This window comes from Podarcis bocagei, assembly GCF_964188305.1.
Source record: "Podarcis bocagei genome assembly, chromosome: W".
NCBI lineage: Eukaryota > Metazoa > Chordata > Lepidosauria > Squamata > Lacertidae > Podarcis > Podarcis bocagei.
This window is the reverse complement of record NC_138131.1, coordinates 33,308,005-33,334,473: the sequence shown is the minus strand read 5'-3', so window position 1 is coordinate 33,334,473 and position 26,469 is coordinate 33,308,005. Positions and strand designations below refer to the sequence as shown.

Genomic DNA, 26,469 nt, shown 5'->3' with positions numbered 1-26,469 from the left:
TCACTCTTTGAGTAAACAAACTGGAGGTGTGCCATGAGAATACTCAGAGTGACGAATCCCAAGACTGAACTGTGGGGCTCTGGGTTTGTCGGTGGTGACCAGCTCCGCATTGTAGTCAGGGGGTCCTGGTGTATAGTTCTTGCTGGAGGAAGCAAACCTTTGGGAGATGCTGTAGGATGGCTGGTGGCACAGGTAAACATCTGGTTCAGGTATGGTATTCATTGCCGGGCCAGGCCCTCTCACCAGGTCTTTAGCATAGCCCCACACAGAGGCACTGGATGCCATTGAGAGGCAGGGAGCTGCAGGTTTGACAGGCAGCTTTGGACCCAGTGTCTGTGGAAGGGTGTATTGGTTGGGTGCTGGGTTTGGGCTGCTCACCCAGTAGTGCGTTCGAAGGCCCATAGTGTATGCTGGTGCATTCGACTCTTCAAGTGGGTGTATCTTCTCCACGTAGTACTCATTTGGGGCAGGTGTACAAGATATAACTGCAAGCCAAGAGCAGATAGGAGGTGACACCCCTCACTTGGTGCTCCCCACTGTCGAGCATGTGGATAAACCTGTGGATACTGTTGGGAATCAAGCCTTTATCAGGAGAAACTGGCAACTCTCCAGGCACCTGGCTTGATCTCCTGATGACCTCCCTGTCTGCATTGCTAGGTCGCGATAGGCGATCCTTCTCAGCGTGAGAAGAACACACCCCTCTTTCCTGCCCCCCCCCGGCAGGGGAAAGAGATAGACAGAAACGTATTTACATGCCTTTATTTCTGTCTTTGCAGCGTTACAGAAAAACACGACTGCTCTCTTCAAACTCCAACAGCCGAGAGACAAACTCCACCTGTACTTCCTGTACAGCTCATATTACACTCTCAGCTAATTCCGGCGCCCTCTGCACTGTGAATTGACTGTCCCTCTGTTTCCCATGGAACAGTCCCAACATTCCCATTATGTTTTGCTTTCAAGCTACCAGCTCGCGGCCGCATTGCTTCTATATCGTAACATACTCCCCCATATGAATCAATGTGCGCTGCGAGCAAAGCGTGATCCAGAGAAGAAAACAAACAGTTGTTATACATATAACACTCCCCTGTTGTTTCAGTTCCACCCTTGGAACTACCCGCCACTGGTTTCCCCAGTGTACCTCTCTGGTAGTCTGACTTCCAAGGAATGAGTGCATCTGCATTACCTTGGCTAGGGAATGTAGTGTTACACTTAGCAACTCCCTGTTGTGTCTTTGTCTCTGACTTAGACACAGCTTCAACCTGTCTTGACTTGTCAACAATAGTAACACATGCAACAGCTAAGTTAGCAAACTCTTTTGAATACCTCTTGGGTGGTACACCCTTTGTAACTCTCTCAGACCTACGTATGAGGTGCTGATCCTCTTTGCTCACTGGTTCAGTCTCAGGACTCTTTGGAGAACCAGTTCCAATAGTAAACAGTGGTTCATCCTTCATTTGTGAAGGTCTAGCCATTGTGTGAGATTTCCTCTCAATGACTGTGTCAACTGAGCTCTTTGAGCTATCACTGTCACTCTGAGTACCACTGTAATCAGTAAAATCCTCATCAACATCTGAATTGTCCTCAGTGGGAAATGTGTGAACAATTACTCTCTCCTGTTCAGGAGCACTCTCTAGAAATTTTCTGAGAATCACCTGACCAGATTCAGACAAAATTACTCTGTAGAGACCCTTTTCATAACCCACAAAAATGCCTCTAGCATTCTTTACTCCACCTGGAGCTTCTGTCTTCACATGAGACCCAAAAACCTTAAAATGGGCAACGCAAGGTTTTCTACGGAACAGCTTCTCAAAAGGAGAACTTCCCAAATCTTTTGAAACCTTTCTCAATCAAGACTAACAATAACACAATATCGACTCCGCCCAATACTCATGTGGCAAATGTGAACTCAGCAATTGTGCCTTCATGCCATTTTACAATTCTTTGTTCACTTGCACACAGACACTTCTGTTCCATGCTTCTGCAGAAACAGCAGTCTTGTGCCTTATCCCTTTCTTATCCAGGAAATCCTGAAAATCCTGTAAAAGAAAAACTGGCTTTTCATCTGTGAAAAGACAATCAATGTTAGCATTATGAACATTCTTAACCTTGTCACAAAATTCTTTAAACCTTTCTAAGGCTTCTTGTGGTTTCTGCAATATATATACCCACACATAATGAGAGAAATAATCCACACACACAAGATAATATCTTGCATTGCCTCTAGATGGTGCTAGAGGACCAATCACATCAGCATACACTCGCTGAAAAGCTTTGATTACTTGTGTCGTCTTCTGGACGTTTTTCTACACACCTGCGAAAGAAATCATGTTAGATTCAGATGCATTACAATTTATGCAATCATTTTGATTAAAAGTCAACAAATACAGCCCATCTTTCTCTCTGGCAGAAAGATACAGCTCTCCATCTTTGAAGATTTTGCAGCTTTCTCTATCATAGGACAAAGTCAGTCCTTTCTTTGTGATCTGCGAAACACTCAGCAGATTGAACTTTACATCAGGAACCAAATACACATTGTTTATAGTCAAGTTCAGACTTTCAAGATGCACAGTTCCAAACCCGGTCGCTTTCAGCTCCTGGCCATTGGCCTGTTTCACAGTGAAGCTTTGCTTCTTAAATGTTGAAAACAGATCTCTGTGCGATGTCATGTGCTGTGTGCATCCCGTGTCAAGAACAAAAGCGTTCTCCGTTGAAAATGCGGCTTTTGTTGACAGCAATGCTTTTGCAGGTTTCTTTCTTTTTTAAAAAAAAAATTATTAGAGTTTCCAATTTTTACAAACAAAAAGAAAAAAGAACAAAAAAACCCAAAAACACATAAATTTCACAGCTTATTTTCTCATAACATCTTTCCCCGACCTCCTCATACCTCCCCTTCTTGTATATCCAATTCAGATTATTCATACAGCAAATCCTTATCTCAAAGCATTACAGCTTAAAAAGAAAAAGAAGAAAAAAAAACCTTATTTTCTTAGATTATTATAACTTTGAATAAAAGAAAACCATTTTATCAAATTCCTTTTACCATTACAGCTGAAAACCGCTTAATTTCAATCCAACATCATTCAACATTCCTTAATTTTGCAATATTTTTGTAAATAGTCCTTAAATTTTTCCCAATCTTCCTCTGCCGACTCTTCTCCCTGGTCACGGATTCTGCCAGCCATTTCTGCCAGTCCCATACAGTCAATCAGCTTCATCTGCCATTCTCCCAAAGTGGGCAAATCTTGCGTCTTCTAATACTTTGCAATAAGTATTCTTGCTGCTGTCGTTGCATACATAAAAAAAGTTCTGTCCTTCTTTGGCCCCAATTGGCCAGGAGAAAGGCCTCTGTTTTTTTCAGGAAGGTATACTTAAATACCTTTTTCAGTTCATTATATATCATCTCCCAGAAAGCCTTAATCTTTGGGCACGTCCACCAAAGGTGAAAGAATGTACCTTCCATTTCTTTACATTTCCAACATTTGTTATCGGGCAAATGATAGATAGATTTTTGCGAGCTTGACTGGGGTCATGTACCACCTGTAAATCATTTTCATAATATTTTCTCTTAAGACATTACATGCCGTAAATTTCATTCCGGTGGTCCACAACTGTTCCCAGTCAGCAAAATTAATATTATGTCCAACATCTTGTGCCCATTTAATCATGACAGATTTAACCGTTTCATCCTGAGTATTCCATTTCAACAGCAAGTTATACATTTTTGACAAAATCTTGGTTTTGGGTTCTAACAGTTCTGTTTCCAGTTTAGTATTTTCCACCTGGAAGCCAACTTTTTTATCCAAATTGTAGGCCTCCATTATCTGATAATAATGGAGCCAATCTCTCACTTTACTTTTTAATTTCTCGAAACTCTGTAATTTCAGTTTATCTCCTTCTTGTTCCGAAATTTCCCAATATTTCGGCCATTTGGCCTCCATATTGAGCTTTTTCTGGGCCTTTGCTTCCATCGGTGACAACCACCTTGGGGTTTTATTTTCAAGTAAATCTTTATATCTTATCCAGACATTAAACAATGCTCTTCTGACAATATGATTTTTAAATGCTTTATGTGCTTTAACCTTGTCATACCACAAGTATGCATGCCACCCAAAAACGTTATTAAAACCTTCTAAATCCAAAATGTCTGTGTTCTCAAGAAGCAGCCATTCTTTCAGCCAGCAAAATGCCGCTGATTCATAGTAGAGTTTAAAGTCTGGCAGGGCAAATCCACCTCTATCCTTTGCATCAGTTAATATTTTAAATTTTATTCTGGGCTTCTTGCCCTGCCAGACAAATCTAGAAATGTCTCTCTGCCACTTCTTGAAACAGTCCATTTTGTCCAAAATTTGCAATGATTGAAACAAAAATAACATTCTTGGCAATACATTCATCTTTATAACAGCAATTCGACCTAACAAGGAAAGCTTCAAGTTTGACCAAATTTCTAAATCTTTTTTAACTTCCGTCCAGCATTTTTCATAGTTATCTTTAAACAAATTTCCATTTTTAGCTGTCATATTAATCCCCAAGTATTTCACTTTCTTAACCACAGTCAAACCTGTTTCATTCTGGAACTTCTCTCTTTCCAATGATGTTAAGTTTTTCTCCAAAACCTTAGTTTTTAATTTGTTCAATTTAAATCCTGCCACCTGACCAAACTCTTGAATTAATTCTAATACTCTTTTGGTACTAGACTCTGGCTCCTGTAACGTCAAAACTAGGTTACCTGCAAATGCTCTCAATTTATATTGTTTAGCTCCGACCTGTATACCTTTAACCTGCCGGTCTCTTCCGATCATATTGAGCAGAACCTCCAGGACCGATATAAAAAGCAATGGGGAAATTGGGCACCCCTGTCGTGTTCCTTTTTCTATCTTAAATTGTTCCGTAACCACATTATTTACAATTAATTTAGCCTTTTGTTCAGAATATATTGCACCTATACCATTTTCAAAACCTTGGCCTACCCCCATACCCTGCAAGTTCTTTTTCATAAAACTCCAAGATATATTATCAAAGGCTTTCTCTGCATCCACGAATATCAAAACTGCTTTAGTGTTTATATTCACTTCTAACTTTTCCAAAATGTCAATTACGTTCCTCAGATTATCAGATAAATGTCTTCCCGGCAGAAAACCCGCTTGGTCCTTATGAATCTCTTCAATCAGTACTTTTTTCAGCCTCTTAGCCAAAATATCAGCAAAAATTTTGTAATCCACATTTAATAAGGATATGGGACAGTAGTTCTTAAGTTGAGTCTTTTCAGTCTCTGTTTTCGGTATAAGTGGTTCCTCTTCATCCTGGAGAAGAGTGACTAGTGGGGTGCCACAGGGTTCTGTCTTGGGCCCGGTCTTATTCAACATCTTTATCAACGACTTGGATGATGGACTCAAGGGCATCCTGATCAAATTTGCAGATGACACCAAACTGGGAGGGGTGGCTAACACCCCAGAGGACAGGATCACACTTCAAAACGACCTTGACAGATTAGAGAACTGGGCCAAAACAAACAAGATGAATTTTAACAGGGAGAAATGTAAAGTATTGCACTTGGGCAAAAAAAATGAGAGGCACAAATACAAGATGGGTGACACCTGGCTTGAGAGCAGTACATGTGAAAAGGATCTAGGAGTCTTGGTTGACCACAAACTTGACGTGAGCCAACAGTGTGACGCGGCAGCTAAAAAAGCCAATGCAATTCTGGGCTGCATCAATAGGAGTATAGCATCTAGATCAAGGGAAGTAATAGTGCCACTGTATTCTGCTCTGGTCAGACCACACCTGGAGTACTGTGTCCAGTTCTGGGCACCACAATTCAAGAAGGACACTGACAAACTGGAACGTGTCCAGAGCAGGGCAACCAAAATGGTCAAAGGCCTGGAAACGATGCCTTATGAGGAACGGCTAAGGGAGCTGGGCATGTTTAGCCTGGAGAAGAGGAGGTTAAGGGGTGATATGATAGCCATGTTCAAATATATAAAAGGATGTCACATAGAGGAGGGAGAAAGGTTGTTTTCTGCTGCTCCAGAGAAGCGGACACGGAGCAATGGATCCAAACTACAAGAAAGAAGATTCCACCTAAACATTAGGAAGAACTTCCTGACAGTAAGAGCTGTTCGACAGTGGAATTTGCTGCCAAGGAGTGTGGTGGAGTCTCCTTCTTTGGAGGTCTTTAAGCAGAGGCTTGACAACCATATGTCAGGAGTGCTCTGATGGTGTTTCCTGCTTGGCAGGGGGTTGGACTCAATGGCCCTTGTGGTCTCTTTCAACTCTATGATTCTATGATTCTATGAAATTTTGGTAGCAATTTCTCCTTTGCATATATCACCAAGCCTCTCTTTTTAACTTTGTCATACGAAATAAATTCTTGTCCCAATCTGTTATTAATAAGCATTTTCCTGTGTAGCCTCATTACATGTGTTTCTTTTAAACAAATCAAGTCCAATTGTTCTTTCCTTAATACATGAAAAACAGATTTCCTCTTCCGAGGGGAATTCAGTCCATTACAATTCCAGGTTAAAAGTTGCAGAGCCATGGTAAGTTACTTAGCTTTCCCTCCAACTGCACCGAGTTGTTGTTGTCTTTCCCTGGGCCCGGGAATCCAAATGACAAGTTTGCTATGTCTAGAATTCCTTTTCCTGATGCAGTCAGCTCCTCTCCTGATTCCACTTCCTTCTGTAAGTCCTCCTCGTGATCTTTCAGAAACTTGTCTGTATCATTCACTGTCCTTATTCTTATTTTCCTTCCTTTGTATTTAAAAGATAAACCTTGGGGAAATTCCCACCTGAAGAGTATTTTATTTCTTCTAAGTAGGCCGACAAGATCTTTATAATAAGCCCTTATATCCAAAATGTGTTTAGGTATATCCTTGAAGGACTCAACAAATGAGTCTTCAATTTCCAAGGTTCTTTGGTAGTGCAGATTCAAGATTTTATCTCTTTCTTCTTTTGTTCTTAAGGTGATCAAACAATCTCTTGCTCTGTTCTTTCCTTGTCTTTTGCTGAGTCTAAATGCACTCACTATCTTGAATTCATCTTTCCCCAGGTCTTGTTGCCAAAAGTCTGTGAATTCCTTTGTAAGGAAGTCTATCAAGTTGTCTTTCTCACTTTCAGGTACTGCTCTAATTCTTAGGTTTCTCTCCTTTCTTTGTAATTCAATCATAGAGAGTGTCAGGTCGTGATCCTCTAATTTCTTATATACCGGTGGTATCTTCTCTTGAACAGCAGTTGCAATATCCTTAGCTTCCTCTGCAATCTGTCGAGTCGAGGCCGATTCCTCTAATAGTTTTTCAATGGACTGTGTATTGGAGTTCACCTTGTTCCCCAGTTCATTAATACTTGGAGTGTTCAAATCTATTTTTGCTGAGGCCCCAGCTACTTGTTTATTTGTCTCTGCAACCTGTTTGGCTAATTTTTCCAAAGATGCATCAATTTTGCCAAGTGCCTGAGCCAATAGCTCTTCAGATGACATAGCTTTTGATTTTACTTGCGAAGCAGCAGCTCCTACTGTGCCTGCCGCTCCGGATGTTGAGGCCCTTCTCTGAAAAGTAATATCAGTCTTGTATTGTCTGCCGGATCTGGTAGTTTTATCCTGTATGCCACTCACCAGCTCTATCTTCCCTTTCCCATGTGCCATAACAAGCCCAAGGTCAGTCACATGCTTGGTGAGTTTGTTTTGCAAAGTAATTTTCCAGAGCTTGGTAACTTGATGACAAAATAGTTGTTACAACGTAGTCTCCTCTAGGGGGACACCCTTCCAACTTCACTATGCAACTGTTAAAAACAAGTATAGTTCTTAAAAGTTCCAATATCCCTCAAAAGCCAGAGTTTCAATGCTTTTAGAAAAGTTTCAGTGTCTCTAAAAAGTTACTTTATAGTCAAAGGCAGATCTATAAACACTGTATCTTTCTCAAAGTGTCAATATTCTTTACCCTTAACATGCAGACAATTCTTCCCACTGGTCGACCTTCCCTGTCATAGGCAGTCCGTTCCCAGATTTCCGAGACAGCAGAAATATGTTTACACCCTCTTTTCTTGCAGGTAAAATAATGCTCGGTTCTCCCCCCTCCACTCCTGCAAACCGGAGGGGAGTCGTCTTTTTTGGTGCTGGATTTGACCTTTAAAAGTCGTCTTTCAGGGTTACAGCTTTACAGTCTCTTTACTTTAATCTATTTACAAGTCGGAAGAGGCAGACTTCCTGTTTGTGCCTTTCCCGTTTCGGTGCCAAATTAACTAAATTTTTCTTCCAATTACTTGCTTACTCCTACTCACGGGTAGTTGCTTTAGCTTCCAATTGTCCAGAAAGAAATCAGCGCTCTCCGCGCCACACCCCCCCTTTCCGTTCCGGAGCCTTTAAAAAGGGGGGCGCAAACGGAGCCCGCCGAGTCTCCAAGTTCTCAGGCTTCCCCGCCTGAGATTTCTTCGGGCCCCGCTTCGCCGCAGCGGTCAGACCCTGTCCCCGTGGAGCCGATTCCCTCCGGAGCTCAGAGGGAATCCGCCATTTGTCGCTGGTGCTGACCGGAAGTCTTTTGCAGGTTTCACCTGGGACTTGGTACGACTTTTGCCTGACGCTTCAGGCTTTGCAGAGCTCCCCTTAGCTCCTTTGTGTTGACATGGCTTCTTACAATTCCGCTGAAGATGCCTAGTCTGTCCACAATTGAAACAATGGACAACGTTCAAAGCAACAGCCTGTTCTTCACTAGCAATAGCAGTGGGGGTGTCAGAACTCCGAGCTTCTCTCCCCCTGTCTTTGACATCTATTGCAGCAAGGCGATCTTTCTCATTGAGAATCACGGCGCAGATTCTCTCCGTCGTGAGTTCTGCGGCAAGTAGAGAACCAAGCTGACTTGCAACCGTTTTATAATAATAATAATAATAATAATAATAATAATAATAATAATAATAATAATAATAATAAATTTTTATTTATATCCCGCCCTCCCCAGCCGAAGCCGGGCTCAGGGCGGCTAACAACAATCAAATAATCAAACAGTAAAATAGTTACACAATGTAAAAATATTTCATTATAAAAATTAATTAAATCAAATTGAAGGCAACCAATTAAACAAAATTATGTGCAGGTTGCCAGAGGAGGGAGTCAGGCTGCGCCCTGACCAAAGGCCTGGTGGAACAACTCTGTCTTGCAGGCCCTGCGGAAAGATGTCAGGTCCCGCAGGGCCCTAGTCTCTTGTGACAGAGCATTCCACCAGATTGGGGCCACAGCCGAGAAGGCCCTGGCTCTAGTTGAGGCCAGCCTAACCTCTCTGAGGCCTGGGACCTTGAGGATGTTATTATTGGCAGACTGTAGGTTTCTCTGTGGGGCATACCAGGAGAGGCGGTCCCGTAGGTACGAGGGTCCTAGGCCGTATAGGGCTTTAAAGGTTAAAACCAGCACTCTATAAACACTGTATCTTTCTCCTGTACTCCACCGGGAGCCAGTGCAGCTGGTATAGTACCGGGTGAATGTGATCTCGCAGCGAAGACCCCATAAGGAGTCTCGCCACGGCATTCTGCACCCGCTGGAGTTTCTGGGTCAGTCTCAAGGGCAGCCCCATGTAGAGCGAGTTACAATAATCCAGTCTGGAGGTGACCGTCGCATGGATCACAGTGGCTAGGTCAGGGCGAGAGAGATAAGGGGCCAACTGCTTAGCTTGGCGGAGATGAAAAAATGCCGCCTTTGTTATAGCTGTAATCTGCGCCTCCATGGAGAGGGAGGTATCGAAGATTACACCCAAACTCTTAACGGACGGTGCTGGCACTAATTGCACCCCCGCAAGAGATGGGAGTTGCCCCCTCAATCCCATATCGTCCCGCCCCAGCCAGAGGACCTCTGTCTTCGAAGGATTTAACTTCAACCGGCTCCCACGTAACCATCCAGCCACAGCTTCCAGACATCTGGTCAGTGTGTCTGGGGCCGAGTCAGGATGGCCATCCATCAACAGATAGAGTTGGGTGTCATCAGCATACTGATGGCAACCCAACCCAAAACTCCGGACAAGCTGGGCGAGGGGGCGCATAAAGATGTTAAAAAGCATCGGGGAGAGAATTGCACCCTGAGGCACTCCACACACCAAGGAGTGGCGCGATGACAATTCCCCCCCAAGCGCCACCCTCTGTCCCCGACCAGAGAGAAACGAGCGCAGCCATTGAAGGACTGTGCCCTGGATCCCCACGTCGGCAAGGCGGTGGTCCAGGAGTTCGTGATCGACCATGTCAAAGGCTGCTGACAGATCTAGAAGAATCAGCAGCCCCGACCCGCCTCGATCCAGCTGCCTGCGGAGATCATCTGTTAGGGCGACCAGAGCCGTCTTGGTCCCATGACCAGCGTGGAAGCCGGACTGGAATGGATCCAAAGCAGATGTTTCATCCAGAAACCTACCAAGCTGTTCAGCAACCGCTCTCTCAATCACCTTACCCAGGAATGGAAGATTCGAGACCGGGCGGTAATTGGATAGATTTGAGGGATCTAATGATGTTTTCTTTAAGAGCGGACGCACCACCGCCTCCTTCAGTTCCCCTGGGAATATCCCAGTGCCAAGGGACAAATTGATGATATCCCCCAGGGGGGCCCGCACCTCGTCTGGACACGCTCTAATCAGCCATGACGGGCACGGGTCAAGAGGACAGGTGGTGGGCTTTCCAGCTTGGAGGAATCTGTCCACATCGGCTGGAGATATCCGGTCAAAGTGGTCCAATACTGGACCCGAGGACAGTCGAGGGGCCTCCAGTTCCTTTATTGTATCCAAATTGGCAGGGAGGTCATGGCGGAGCAACAGGACCTTCTCCGCAAAAAAGCTCGCAAATGCCTCACAGCTGTGTGTCAGATTGTTATTTAAATTTGGCTGTCCTTCAAGGGATGTTAAAGACCGAATTATACTAAATAATTGCGCCGGGCGAGAGCTAGCGGATGCAATGCAAGCCGAGAAGTAAGACGTCTTAGCGGCCTTCACTGCCATCTCATAGGTTTTCATAAAAACCCTATAAGATGTTCTTGAGGCTCCGTCACGGGCACCCCGCCATACTCGCTCTAGCCGTCTGAGGTCCCGCTTCATTTTCCGAAGCTCCTCGGTAAACCAGGGAGCCCGGTTTCTGCGGGGTCGTAGAGGGCGCTTAGGTGCAATCTCATCGATGGCTGCCAGGAGCTGGGTATTCCAGCCCTCAACAAGCTCAGTCAATGAGTCGCCAGGGGGAGAAAGGTCCCGCAAGGCTTGACGGAATCTATCAGGGTCCATCAGCCTCTGCGGGCGAGCCCAAATCGGCTCGCCACCTAAGCAGGGTGGGGGTGGAACATCAATCCTGGCTTTCAGAGCATAGTGATCAGACCATGGCACCTTCATCGAAGGAGACATGATCACATCTATACCGGCGCCAAAGATCAAATCCAGCGTGTGGCCTGCTTGATGTGTGGGGCCCGAAACAAACTGGGAGAGCCCTAGTGTCGCCATGGAAGACACCAGGTCCAGAGCCTGTGAGGAGGGAGTGGCATCAGCGTGGAAGTTGAAGTCTCCCAATACCAATAGGTTAGGGAACTCCAAGGCCCAGCCGGCCACCGCCTCCAACAGGCCTGACAGGGTGGCTGCTGGTACGCTAGGTGGCCGGTACACCAGCCAGACAGCCAAGCTCTCCTCGGAGCCCCACACTAGGCCAACACATTCAATGCCGGGGATCAATGGCGATGGTAGAGCCCTGAAAGAACAATCTTCCCGGATTAATACTGCCACCCCTCCCCCCCGGCCCACAGTCCGTGACTGGTGGAGGACGGAGAAACCCGGGGGCGCCATCTCTCGTAAGGTAACAGTTACCCCTTCGCGCACCCAGGTCTCCATCACACAAGCCAGGTCAACCCCCTGCGAGGTAAAGAAATCTCGCAGGGTAGCGGTTTTGTTGCCTATAGACCTGGCATTGCACAACACCAGTGAAGGAGGTGAGTAATCCTTGCTCACCCTACCCTCGTCCCTCGGGATGGGGCGCAGATTGGAAGGGGTACGAGCATATCCGTATCTCAATCCCCTTCGCCTATAACATCTGCCCCCACCTCCATACCTCCCTCGCCCCTCCACGGTAGCAATCCCAAACCTCATACTAACCTCCATTTACAAATTAGAAAACAAAACAACCAAAACAATTATGCCCAAACAAAACCAATCCCCACCCCACTCGATATCCAACCCCAAAAACAAAACAAGACGGAACAAACAAAAATACATAGATAAAAACCACCATTCACGGTGGTACAACAAAGTAAACAATAAAAACACCTTTAAAACACCTTAAAATATATATAAACATCTTCAACATTTGCTGCAGCAGCACCAGTGTCCTTAAAGCTATTACGGGGGTGAGCCTGGGCCCCGCCCCCTAGGCCGGATGGAGTGAGCCTGAGGAGGGAGAGGCCTTCTCCAACACTCCGATGCAGCAGCAGCGATGTCCCAGACCCCAATGAGGCCTCTTAAGGCTGTGGCGAAGGTGAGCCTGGGCCCCGCCCCCTAGGCCGGATGGAGTGAGCCTGAGGAGGGAGAGGCCTTCTCCGACACTCCGATGCAGCAGCAGCGATGTCCCAGACCCCAATGAGGCCTCTTAAGGCTGTGGCGAAGGTGAGCCTGGGCCCCGCCCCCTAGGCCGGATGGAGTGAGCCTGAGGAGGGAGAGGCCTTCTCCGACACTCACGATGCAGCAGCAGCGATGTCCCAGGCCTCAATGAGGCCTCTTAAGGCTGTGGCGAAGGTGAGCCTGGGCCCCGCCCCCTAGGCCGGATGGAGTGAGCCTGAGGAGGGAGAGGCCTTCTCCAACACTCACAATGCAGCAGCAGCGATGTCCCAGGCCCCAATGAGGCCTCTTAAAGCTGTGGCGAAGGTGAGCCTGGGCCCCGCCCCCTAGGCCGGATGGAGTGAGCCTGAGGAGGGAGAGGCCTTCTCCGACACTCACGATGCAGCAGCAGCGATGTCCCAGGCCTCAATGAGGCCTCTTAAGGCTGTGGCGAAGGTGAGCCTGGGCCCCGCCCCCTAGGCCGGATGGAGTGAGCCTGAGGAGGGAGAGGCCTTCTCCAACACTCACGATGCAGCAGCAGCGATGTCCCAGGCCCCAATGAGGCCTCTTAAAGCTGTGGCGAAGGTGAGCCTGGGCCCCGCCCCCTAGGCCGGATGGAGTGAGCCTGAGGAGGGAGAGGCCTTCTCCGACACTCACGATGCAGCAGCATAAGTCCGATTAAGGCTGTTAATAATCATGAAGCAGAATATCTCTTCCTGTAGAGGGAAATTGAATTCTGCCATCTGCTGGCGTAAGAATTTCATCTCTGTCAGATGCGCTTTTACATCTCCATCTGGCACTAGCCTTAGATTGGTCAGCTTTTCAAAATGCAGCAACGCTGAAGAACCAGCATCTCTTTGATGTATTCTACGCAGCTGTCAGAGCCGCTTCCAGGTCCCAGCTCACAGAGGACCACGCTAGCCGGCAGTATTGTACAAACTTCTTTATTGAGCTACAGTTTCCATTTTCAAGCCGCAGCGCGCAGCTCTACGTCTTAGAAGCTAGACCGGCGAAGCTCCGTCTGAGTCTCCGCCTCCTGTACACCAACTTAATACTCTAGCCTTACTCCACCTCTTCCGTCTTTCCTTTCTCCTCTGGGTCCCTCTACCCCCCGTGGTCTCTTCCTTCCTGGACTCTTCTGACGCTGACCCCCCCGACTCTTCTCCCTCCTTGCGGCGGGCTTTAGGACCTGGCTCCCTATCCGGGCTGCTTACTGTGCCGCCTTCCTGTGCATTTGAACTTGGCGCGCGCGCGCAGCCTTCAACCTTCCTCTTGACCGTTTCCTCGCTCCCCGATGGAGGTGTGGCCAATCCTAACTCCTGCCCTCCCGCTTGCGGCGAGCCGCCAGATCCCGATACCTGGGACCCCTCCCCCCTACTGCGCTCTGGTGGGGAAGCTGGTCCCGATTTCCAACTTCTGCTCTCTGAGTCCCCTCTGGTCCCTTCTACCTGGGGTGTCCCCCTAGGCACCCCCCTTGCTCTGACCACTGGCGCCCCTTTCTGTGAATCTTCCGACTCACTGGAAAGACTCGGAGATCTTGGGCCGCTGTCATCGCTCATATTACCTCCGGATTCCTCCCCCTCGCTCTCTGTTTCCTCCCTTTCCTGTGCCTCTGCTCCTGAACCCCTGACAGCAGCGTTTGCCAAATCTCACGCACGCATTGCAAATTCTGAATATGCACGAGTTGATCATCTGAGATACACAGAATTATGGCCGTCCTGGCTCTCACATTCTGTGAATTCCAACCTGGCGTTGGTGCAGCAGGGATGGGGTTTTCAATCACCCCAAAAATCCTCTGATTCTGAAGCAGGGCTTTCATCTTTACAGACCATGAGGAATAATTGTCATTAGTCAGTGGAGGTGGGTAAGGTAAGCCTCCTCCCTTCTTGGCATCCATTTTGAATCCAAGCCTCAGCTCTCACTCTCGAGCCTGTAAAATTCCAAGAGTCTATTGGCTGTTTACTGCCTCACTTGGCAGTTAAACACAGGCTGTTTTGAAAGTCCTTTCAAGAGCAGTGAGATATTAGACAAAACAAACGCTGTTTACCAGCCTCTCACAGTCCCAGCCCCTCTTCCGTTGTTGGCCGGTAACTTTCCACTTTACTGATGTTTCGTTGCTTAGCAACTGGACATTCCAGGCTTATCAAGACTCAGGTATGCGAAATATGTGGCTCTCTTTCAGTGCTGGTTTCATCCAAAAGCAGACACTCAGTGAACCGAAGAATGTCTCAATTCGCGTTCACTCTCACAGCCATAAAATTAGCATACCTTAGGGGTTCCGTTGCTCAGCAAAAACACCTCCTCCGGTGCTTCCATCCGCACGCTACCATATCTTCCTTATCTCCTTGCAGAGGATGAAGTACGCTCCATCAACCTCTCTTGTTGCTTTCATGGATCAAAACCATCCTCTGCTACCAGATGTTGGGAATCAAGCCTTTATTAGGAGAAACTGGCAACTCTCTAGGCACCCGGCTTGATCTCCTGATGACCTCCCTGTCTGCATTCCCCAGCAGGATACAGGCTAGGTCGTGATAGGCGATCCTTCTCAGCGTGAGAAGAACACCCCCCCTCTTTCCTGCCCCCCCCAGGCAGGGGAAAGAGATAGACAGAAACGTATTTACATGCCTTTATTTCTGTCTTTGCAGCGTTACAGAAAAACACGACTGCTCTCTTCAAACTCCAACAGCCGAGAGACAAACTCCACCTGTACTTCCTGTACAGCTCATATTACGCTCTCAGCTAATTCCGGTGCTCTCTGCACTGTTAATTGACTGTCCCTCTGTTTCCCACGGAACAGTCCCAACATTCCCATTATGTTTTGCTTTCAAGCTACCAGCTCGCGGCCGCATTGCTTCTATATCGTAACAGATACATCATATCCTACAGGAGCACAGGAGGAGGCAGGAATGATGGATGTAAAATCTGACAGGTGAGAAACATTGAGGCTTAAAGAGAAGGAGCAATCTGCCATGCAGGGTTTGTTTGTTTTTTAAGTTGCTGTTTTACTTGCTAATGTTAGGAGTAAAAAAACCCCACTTATTGATCTATTAGTAGATCCCAAGCTTCCATTGATGTTTCTCAAACGAAAGGGAAAAGCATTCCCCATGTATTTGCTACAATACTCTGCTCCTCCTTGTAGATGACAAGCCTTGCATATTCTCTCTCTCTTTCTCTCTCTAAATTTGAGAATTCTATTTGTTCTTAAGCTGAATCATTTGTAAACTGTTGTGATTTTGAGGATGTTGGAGGAAGAGGCACTATCCTCCTTGCCTTGACTGAAAATCCCCCCCACTTTTAAAAATCATGGCATTGTCCTCCAATCTCCTCTTCTAGCAGCCTTTCCAACTAAGTTCATCACCTGTGGAGTTAAGAGTGCACTGCTATTAATCTCTTCCATGACATCTTCCCTTGCAATTCACTGTCATTTACTGTTAATTCCATAGGTACCCTCCAGACTACTTCCTAGATTATGACTCTAAAGCAACATGACCCTCTTGTTTTCCCTTATGCTGTTTTTGGTGGCTCTCCTTTCTGTCCGTTCATCAGCCACATGCTCAACATCTTATGGTCCCTTGGCATCAGGAAGATGAGACTTCCAGCGTGATTGACCAGAATGCTGCAACATGATTGCTGGCAGGAGTGAGACCTTGTCAGCATATAACACCTGTGCTCAAAGATCTGCACTGGCTGCTGATTTGCTACCAGGCCAGGTTCAAGGTGTTACTATTGATATATATAGCACATGGAAGAACCCTTTGCCTAGAGGATTGCCCTCTGTAAAGTAGGACACTTAGACACCCTAATGGTAAAAAGTGTTTTTCAACCCAGTTGACTTGGTGGAACACCAATCAGGAAAACTATATTTCCCCCAGTTCCTTGAATGCCCCTTTATCCAGAGCAGCCCCACTCGGTCAAGGCCAATAGCTGGAAAGCAATAGGGATCACACACACACATGGAATGAATGGAGGGATGGATGGGCGTCACAGACACTTTTAAACTACACTTTGATATCACCCCAGACAATCTCCCACATCAAACAGCCCACTTAGGTAAGGTCTCTGTACATAGCTGGTTTTCCTGTCTGGTTCTTGACACCCCCTACTCAGAAATATTTTTTTTTATCAAAGAGTGAATAAACTTTTACAGCCTATGGACAACACTCCCATGCAGTCAACCTTCCAGGGCCTGCAAACCAGTGGGGCTGGGACAAACAGTGAGTGTGGCTGATAAAAAAAGAGGGTGAGGCCACCTGTCTCTTTTTCATATGCTTCTCTCTGTAGTGCCAGATCTAGGGCAGTGCAGGCTGTTCCCCTGCTCAGGGTGCTGAGCCAAGGGGGCATAAAATAATAATAATAGTAATAATAATATTGGTAGTAGCAATAATAATAGTAATAATAATAATAATAATTAATACTTATATTCATGTGGGTACCTACTGAGAAACCCCATTAAAAAGCAACTGTACCAAAAGGAATTACTGTGGAAATAAAATATATTGGGGGAAGTGCCAAATTTTGTCCTCACTTAGAAAACCGTATTACCAAAGTCTACCCCTGCTCTCTGTCATTCATACACAAATCCACATGCATGCAGGTAAAAGGTAAATGTAAGGTAAAGGACCTTACATACATAGTCAAAGGCGTCTATGCGGTGTGGCGCTCATCTCACTTCAGGCTGAAGGAGCAGACAGCTTTCTGGGTCATGTGGCCAGCATTCTGGTGCACCGGGACACTGTGATAGAAGCCAGAGTGCATGGAAACGCCGTTTACCTCCCCCCTGGAGCAGTACCTATTTATCCACTTGCACAGGTATGCTTTCAAGCTGCGAGATTGGCAGAAGCTGGAACAGAGCAACAGGAGCTCACCCTGTCTCAGGGATTCGAACCACCAACCTTCTGCTCAGCAAGCCCAAGAGACTCAGTGGTTTAAGACCACAGCTCCACACATAATGCTCCCACACATCCATTTTCATGCATAACACACCTGCTCATTCACTCACACTCATTCTTTTTCATTCCCTCTCTTTCATGTTCAGGGATTGACCAACAAGCCTTCTTTGCACAAGGTGAGAAAGAAACATTTTCATCACAAAATTGCACAGATGCCACTCCAGCCCCATCTTGACCATCATAGTATCTCTCATCTTTCAACTTACATGCCCGCTTTCTCTCTTGCACCATGCGGAATGAAACTGGTCTCCATATCCCTAGACGGGAAATGCTTGGGTCCACATAGTAGCAGGGCCCAGGACTCTCCGTGATCGAGATCACTTGCAAAGGAAAGAAGAATTGTCTGCATGAGGCATGGTGTGGATTCTGAGCTATTTAGCTTGGTTGCAATGACTGACTTCCTATCCGATATCAATTAAAGGCACCCACTAGCTAGATAGCAGTGAATATGTTAAGCTCCGCCCCCTGCACCTCCATTCCTGTTATCCTTCAACATGGCTTAAGTGTAGATCATCCTCTTCCCACTAAGGTCCACAGCTGTACAACTGAGAACCCTGATTTTTGTGCAACCATAATAATCAGCAGTATAAGACCCTCCAGCCCTTGCTGGACTACAACTCCTATCATTCTTGACCATGCTGACTGGGGCTGATGGGAGTTGTAGTCAAGAAACAACTACATTAGCCCCCTACATGCAGTGCCATTGATCCAGTTGGAATGGAAACTTTGGAAAGCCACCCAGCTCTTGATCATGGATCACCCAGGTCCCATCAACTGTGGCCCCGATAATTAGAGAGTCCCAAAAACACAGGTTGTCAATCTCTGTTCAAATGTTTTGCCAGCAAATTTAACAGTTGTTTAGCCAGCTTCACCCTGTGGGTCAGTTAATGCTGTTGGGAAAACCCAAATAACACAGAACCTAACTTGTCAGCATCTTACATCTTTCACTGGATTTCACACGCATTGTGTAGGCTGGCTCAGCATACTTGGTGAAGTCATGGTCCTTAATGCCAGTGAGAGGCTACCTACCATACTTCCCAGGTCCTGGCCCTGCAAGAGAACCACAAGGGGGGGAGGAATAAAATAATGGGAAGACAACCCGGAACCATTAGCATTTGCAGATTATGAGCTGCCACACTGGGTAAAAGGGCAAAATGGAATAATATATTGTGTTGAATAATATATTGAATAATATATTGGGTTTTGGAGCTACAGCTCTCTAGGTGTTGTTGTTGTTGTTGTTTAGTAGTTTAGTCGTGTCCGACTCTTCGTGACCCCATGGACCAGAGCATGCTGGGCACTCCTGTCTTCCACTGCCTCCCGCAGTTTGATCAGACTCATGTTTGTAGCTTCGAGAACACTGTCCAACCATCTCATCCTCCGTCGTCCCCTTCTCCTTGTGCCCTCCATCTTTCCCAACATCAGGGTCTTTTCCAGGGAGTCTTCTCATGAGGTGGCCAAAGTATTGGAGCCTCAGCTTCACAATCTGTCCTTCCAGTGAGCACTCAGGGCTAATTTCCTTAAGAATGGATGTGTTTGATCTCCAGGTGTTGCTGCACTGCAACTCCCATCATCTCTGACCATTGAACCAGACTGGCTGGGGCTGATGGAAGTCCCACAACATACTTTTCTTCTTCCTCTGGTAAAATCTCGCTAGCCTTGGGCCAGGATATTTGCATTGCAATAGGAAGTGAGCATTACAAGGCACCTGAATTCTTCTGTGGCTCGGACTATAATTCAAGCCAGAGAAGATTTCCCATTTTACTCAACCACCTATGCTCTGCCTGTACTTTCCCAACCCCCTTCCTTCATCCCCTTTAAACAAGCGTTACCCTGGTAGGACAACAGCAGTGGTGACATACCAGCCACAGGAAAAGGAAAACAAAAGAAAAAAAATATTATTAGCCTGACTCCCTCCTTTGGCAATCTTCACAGAACTCTAGCCCAATGGTTGCCATCAATTTGATTTGAATAAATTTTATAATGAAATGATTTTAGAATGTTGTATTATTTTATTGTTGTTAGCTGCCCTGAGCCCAGCTTCGGCTGGGGAGGGCGGGATATAAATAAAATTTATTATTTATTATTATTTATTAACAAGGAAATATGCACTGTCTCGCATGCTAGCAGTACTCTTGGAAGAAAGTTCTGATGGTGACTGAGAAATGTAGATCAGTTTCCTTCTTTGGTTTCCACAAGAACAAAAAAGGAACCCTGATGGATCAAGCCAGCCAGCCACCGAGTCCAGCATCCTGTTCTCACAGGGGCTAACCAGATGCCAGAGGGTCTTTCAACAATGCTGTTGAACACATCCAGACTGGCAAAGATATGGGTACCTCTGTATTCCTGATCTCCTTCTCTCTCTTGCCCCATCTATTCCCACAGCTCACCTTTATACTTGGCACTGATGGACGCATACTGCTTCTTGATGGCCGGCACTCTGGCTGGATGCTTAGAGATACCAGAAAGACAACTAACAGGCTGAGCTGCACCTTTGGCTCTGGAAGTCGGCATTGGAGTGTGCCCACTGCAGTGGGGAGTCGTATGTGTCACCAGTGCTCTGGGGAATGAAAGTAAATGAATGAATGCAAGTCCAACCTGCAATAAAATGTTGCACCATGGAGTGTTGCAGCTCAGGGTTCCAGCTACTCCGTTCTACCCCACCCCAAACAGTATTCAATTTCCACTAAGTATGCTAAGTTCACATTGGGCTATTTGGGGAGGGGGGAGTGTTCTCCTCTGAGGGATCTTATCCTATCCTATCCTATCCTATCCTATCCTATCTTCAAACCTTGCCGTTTTCTCCAGGCTTGCTGAGCCCTCCGTCTTGCTGAGCCCTCCGTCTCGCTATGCCCATGCTAAGACCATGTTCCCCATTCCTTTGCCTTCATATAATATAGTATTCATTGATTTTTTTGGTTCCATTTTTTCGTTTTATTTGCAGCATTTGTATTCTAACCTTCCCCCATTCCCAGGAGCTCAGAGAGGGGTGTTTGCACAGGCTGCCTGGGCAACAATGACCACATCCCAGTTAAAATGAAACAAAAAGTCCAGAAAGCATAAAAAAATGAACCTCAAAGCAAAAGAGAATGTTTCTCAATATGAACAGAGGGATGGAGAGGAAATTCAGTTCCCTTAACATGAAACTGACCCAATTCACCCTTCCTTAAACAAGAGGCACACTGAAACGCAGCTTTCTTTTGAAATTTGCACTTCTTGGAATTTTGCCACATGGTTCTCCAACAAAAAACAATGTGGACATACTGTCAGGGAACTGACATCGGAGCAGAGGGGAGAGGCGAGGCTCCCGGACTCTGCAGGAGAGGGGACAAGTAAGGGAAGAGAGAGAACGTCATCTGGGGAAGGAAGTCCAGGTGACACCAGGAAGAAGGGAGAGGCAGAGAGCAGCTCGGACGTGAGGCTCCGAGACTCTTCCAGTGAAGTCAGTGAGGAGGGTGGAGGACCACCACTCGGCACGCCCACTCTGCGCAGAAGGCTTCCGCGCAGAGAGGCGAGGCGAAGGTTGTCCGTTAAGGAATTCTTTTTTTAAAAAAAATAAAATATTTATTGCAATTTTTTAAACAACGAACAAACCACCAAACATATAAAATACCATCACCATACAGACAGAAAAAGTCAAAGCAAAGTTAAGAAATAAACAAAGAATAAAAGAATACATATAAAACACAGTTGTTCATAAGTCATATTTTCATAATCTTTGGACTTCCCCGCATCTCCCTTCCCTGCGTTCTCAGTCACATAGTTATAGACAGCAATTTATTACCTTATTTCAATTCTTATTTTGTAAATCTCGGATATTATGTCCCAACTTTTAAATAACTTTATCATAAATTAAACTGCTTGATTTAAACATAATATTGCTTCAAATTTCATCATTTCCTTAAACCTCACTTATTCTCATATATTTTACAACAAAGTTTCTGCTGCCGTGTTACTTTCAATCGTGCATTCTCCTAACATTCATACAGTTTGTAGTGTTTTTGTAAATAGTCTTTAAATTTTTTCCAATCCTCTTCCACCGTCTCTTCTCCCAGGTCCCGGATTCTGCCAGTCATTTCAGCCAGTTCCATGTAGTCTATCAGTTGCGTCTGCCATTCTTCCAGTGTGGGTAAATCTTGGGTCTTCCAGTGCTCTGCAATGAGTATTCTTGCTGCTGTTGTTGCATACATAAAAAAGGTTCTATCTTTCTTTAACACCCCTTGGCCGACAATGCCCAAAAGGAAGGCCTCTGGTTTCTTAAGGAAGGTATACTTAAATACCTTTTTAACTCATTATAGATCATTTCCCAGAAAGCCTTTACTTCCGGTCGGCGCCAGCGTTAATGGCGGTCCTCTTTCCAAGCTCCGGAGGAGGACTGCTCCACGAGTTCGGGTCTGACCCGCTACGGCAAGTGGGGGACCCCTAAAATCACAGGCGCGGATGCCTGTGAACAAGGAGACTCGGTGGGCACCAGAAGCGCCCCCCTTTATTGCCTTTTTAAAGGCTCCGGAACGGCATCGGGAGAGCGCGGTGCTGAGAGTCGCTACCCAGCCCACAGAGTGAAGCCGCGTCGCCATTGACGGAGAGCGCCGATTCCTTCCTGCAAATTTAATTCGGATTGAAAACCCCGTGAGTAGGATTGAATGACTATCGGGAACTTTTAAATTTAAATTGGAAATTTGGCCGGAAACGGGGGAGGTTAAAATCAAGGAAGTCTGCCTTCCCCCGACTGCATGACAGATGAAGCAACGAAAAACAAAGAGCTGCATCTGAAGGGAAATAACAATAGGACTATTTAAGCCTGGCATTTGGATATAAATCTCCTCTCTAGCAGGCAGGGGCAGAGGGGAGGGAAAGTAACCTCATTAACCTGCATGATTTTTGAAAGAGAAAAACTTTCCGCTGCCTCAATCCCCTGAGACGGACTGTCAAAATAAGATACCAGGACAGTGAAAAGATTTTAGAAACTTGTTACAAGGCTACATAGTTGAGGACTTAACTGATACAAAGTTTTGGGGTTTTGCTGCTACAATATACCAGACTGGACTGTGTTGACAGAGAAACTACATAGAAAAAGTGTTGCAGCATTTATATTGAAGTTTCCTGGTTTCTTTGTTCTATATTCTTTGTTTCCTTCACTTGGACATTATGTTTTGCCCCCTCTAGAGGGCTGAGAAGTAACAGTTGCAGAATAACAGATTAAGACAGTGGGATTTTCCATTTGGAAATTGTTCCTGTGAGAACGTCCTTGGGACATGAGTGGCCCAGCAGAGGAGATAACTACGAGAGCTAAAGCAAAACAGCAGCAACAGCAACAGAAGAAAAGAGGCTCAATATCAAGTTTAACACCGACAGGTGCAGCTGGGCAGGAAAAAGTGACGGCTGTCTCCATGGAGTCAATGACACAGGCGTTACTCAAGATAAATCAATCCCTGGAAGCTTTGACACAGCAGAGTACAGAAAATTCACAAAAACTAACAGAATTAACAGCAAGGCTGGATTTGAATACGAAAAGTGTGATATCCAACACAGAATCTATAAATAAACTGATTGAAGAAAACTCGGCAACACGTAAAATCGCAGAGGATGCCAGAAAGATTGCTGAGGAGACACAGGAAAAATTAGAACCGTTTTCTAAAAAAGTGTATGAACATGATGCGGCCTTGTCTTTGATGGAATTACAGAGAAAGGAGAGAAATTTGAAATTAAGACTAATTCCTGAAAGTGAAGGAGACAGCCTTGTGGAGTTCCTTACACAAGAGTTTTCTGACTTTTGGCAGGAAGAATTGGAGGAAGAAGAATTTAAGATAATAACAGCATTTAGACTGGGCAGGAGACAAAACAGAAAGACTCTGGGGGATTGCCTGATTACTTTCAGATCCAAGGAAGAAAGAGACAAAATACTGAAACTACATTACCAAAAGGCCTTGGAAATTGGAAATTCTCATATACAGATTTTTAAGGACATCCCTAAATATATTTTGGAGGTGAGAACCTTCTATAAAGATCTGGTCTGGTCAGACTTCCGGTTCCGGCCGCGGACGGTGAGGAAGCGCGGAGAGCCACGCCAAAGCTTTCCGGGTAACTCGGAGATTTGGGGGAGCCGCAAAGGCACTGCGCCCCTCAAAAAGCTAAAGCCCAGGGGGGATACCCCTGGGGGAAGGTTTCCCGGCAGCGCAGGAGCGACGTTTCACCTCTGTGGCTTCCCCTCCCTTGGTGGAGAGGGAGCGCAGAATGGGGTCGTGTGCGTAACAAGGGAGAGCCCCGCCTCCGAGCTACGATGCCTCAAGCTTCCACCGAGAAAGGCGACGAACCTCTAAAAGCCTAAAAAAGGAATCCCCACCGTGAATGGATTTGGGATAACGCCAAAGATAACGACTATAGATGGGTGAGTCCGGGTTGCAACAGATTTTAGGTATGGACTCCACCCGACACAGAGCGAAAATGGTGCAGGTTTTGGAATCGCGGGCAGTTAAGAAAAGGGAGTAACAAGGAACGACCGAACTGTGTGCGTGCGGAACGAGGAGGGATATTTTCGGTCAAACTAAAAGGATTCTTATATACAAATGGACTTAAAACTGCTTGTTTGAGCTGGATATCTATTTGTTGGGAATTTGGCATGGACCTACGCTTGCTTTTATGTTGGGTTATCACCAAGGACTTTTATTTAAGTTTCCCGTGACTCTCAAGTGTAGCCTATTAAGCCCATACAGCAGCAAACGCTGTTGGGAAAGATCCTGAGAGGACAGGAGGAACATAGATGGAACAGAGAGAAGACGCTATTAAGATTGTTTTCTGCGGATACGCTTTAGGGAATTTGTAATGACTTTTTATTAAGGACTTACAAGACTTCTTGGCGGTGACTATATAGCAGAGCACTTTATGAAAGACGTTAAAGACAGATAAGTATTTGTAGCAAATTAGCCTACCTGCTCTAGGTTTTAGTGGTCTAAGTTACTTACTGTCTATTGCTTATTGTTTATTTTTACTGTATATTGTCTACTGTTTGCTACTTGGTGCTCACCCTTCCCCCCCCTCCGCCCTCTCCCCCCCCCACTTACTCACCGCTTGGTTTTGTCTCCTTATAGATACAGTCAAGCCCCCCCACCTGCTTTTTACATTCAATCTGTAAATTCTATACAGCTACGCACCCAACCGCCCCCCCTCTCCCTCCCCCCCTCCCTCAGCTAACAATCAAGTAACCAACTATCCCCTGAACAATCTGATAAGTGGACTGGTATTCAATACGACTTTTTCTGACAATACGTTAAAGGGAAAGAGATTGGAAAAAGCCCCTCAATATAGCTGGAAACATTAATTAGGACAACGAACTCAAACTACAGACCAGAACTGTTCCCCCCACTCGGAAAGCTTCAGAATCTCACCCTGGTCTTGACCTCAGCGCTACCTAATTTAAGACTGATTATAATTTAACTATAAGGGGTGATACCCCCAACACCCTGGGCAGAGAGAACGGAAAGTGGACTGGTACAGAGTGATTGCTTTGGACCACACATCTGGTACAATTACTTGGAAAGGACTAACGGAGCGGTAATAAGGAGATTGTGAGCCCTTAAAGGGAGAGAACTAGCTCCAAAAAGTATAAGCATAATTGGTAACCAGGAGCAAAATGCAAGGGAAGAACGGGAAAATGGGAGGGGGGGACCCCAGGCGAAAGGAAAGTGTCTAGACAGGAAGAAATTAAAGACTTAGATTTTCTGTGGTTAAAAATTAAGGAGGAGCTTAAACAGAATGAAAACAACATAGAGAATAAATTAGAGGAAATGCAAGAGAGGATAGATAGGAGAATAGAGGGAGCAATAGGGGAGCTCTCGAATAAAGTTCAAGAGTTAGCAGTCAAAGCAAAGACTTTTGAGGAAACCAATAAAAAAATACAGAAAGATATGAGAGAACAGAAAAGGGAGACAGAAAAAGTAAAGGAGGAGATACGAGAAGTAAATAAGACACAGGAGCAGATCTGGGACAATATTGCAATGACGGAAATGCGACAGAGGCAAATGCATTTAAAATTCAGAGGTATAGAGGAAGAGATGAAAGAGAATATTAAGGAGAAAATAATTAAGGAATTGGCTAAGTGGCTAGAAATGAAAGAAGAGGAGGTCGCATATACGATAGAAAACGCCTTTAGAATTAAAATGAGAACATACCAGAACAAGACTAAGAAGCCCCTTGGAGACTGCTTAGTAGTGTTTAACTCAATGGGAATGAGGAATCTGATACTCAAAACGAGCTATCATAAAAAATTAATAATAGGCGGCAGACCAATAATTGTCCTTAAAGAGATACCAGTCAGACTGTTACGCAAGAGGGAGGGATATAGACACATAACAGGAGTCTTGAGAAGGAATAATATTCAATTTAGATGGGAATTCCCTGAAGGAATTGCCTTTTTCTTCAAAGACAAGAGATTTAAGCTGACTAGCCCATTAGAGGTGGAAAAATTTCTGAGGAGATATGAGAGGGAGCTTGGTAAAAAGGAGGATAGAACAGCAGAGAGGCAGGAAGTTGGAGACGGTGGAGGCGGGGGTGGGGGGAAGCCGAGGTTGCGAGGGGGGGAGGGAGGGGGAGATGGGGAGATGGAGGGGGAGGAAGGCGTGGTGGAAGAGGAGGAAACAGAGGAGGAGGAAGAAACAAGTAACTGAAAGTCAGATATAAACTTGATATTTTATTTTAATAATGTCATTAACCTTTCTAACTTGGAATGTTAACGGGCTAAATGAGAAACTAAAAAGGAATAAAATAGAGAAAGTCTTGAGGAATAAAAAATGTGACGTGGTGTGTTGCCAAGAGACCCATGTAGCTAAAAAACACAAACATATATTGGTGAATAAAAGGCTGGGACTGGAGTTTATTAACTCAGAGGTGAATAAAAAAAGAGGGTTGGTGACTTATGTTAAAGAAAAATTGGAACCCAAAATAATCTGCAAGGATGAGGAGGGGAGGATCTTAGGGATCCAAATTACCCACCAAGGGGAA

At 45.6% G+C, this 26,469-nt stretch overlaps 1 pseudogene across 1 annotated transcript; it reads right to left on the bottom strand.

The window, feature by feature from the left end:
• Window positions 1-26,289, bottom strand: LOC308578073 (protein CIMAP1C-like; annotated as a pseudogene). The gene is made up of 5 exons: window positions 26,278-26,289; window positions 19,863-19,923; window positions 18,412-18,522; window positions 17,679-17,792; window positions 1-485 (listed from the first exon to the last, which is right to left on the bottom strand). The product of its transcript is annotated as a protein CIMAP1C-like (transcript).
• Between the last annotated feature and the right edge of the window lie 180 nt (window positions 26,290-26,469).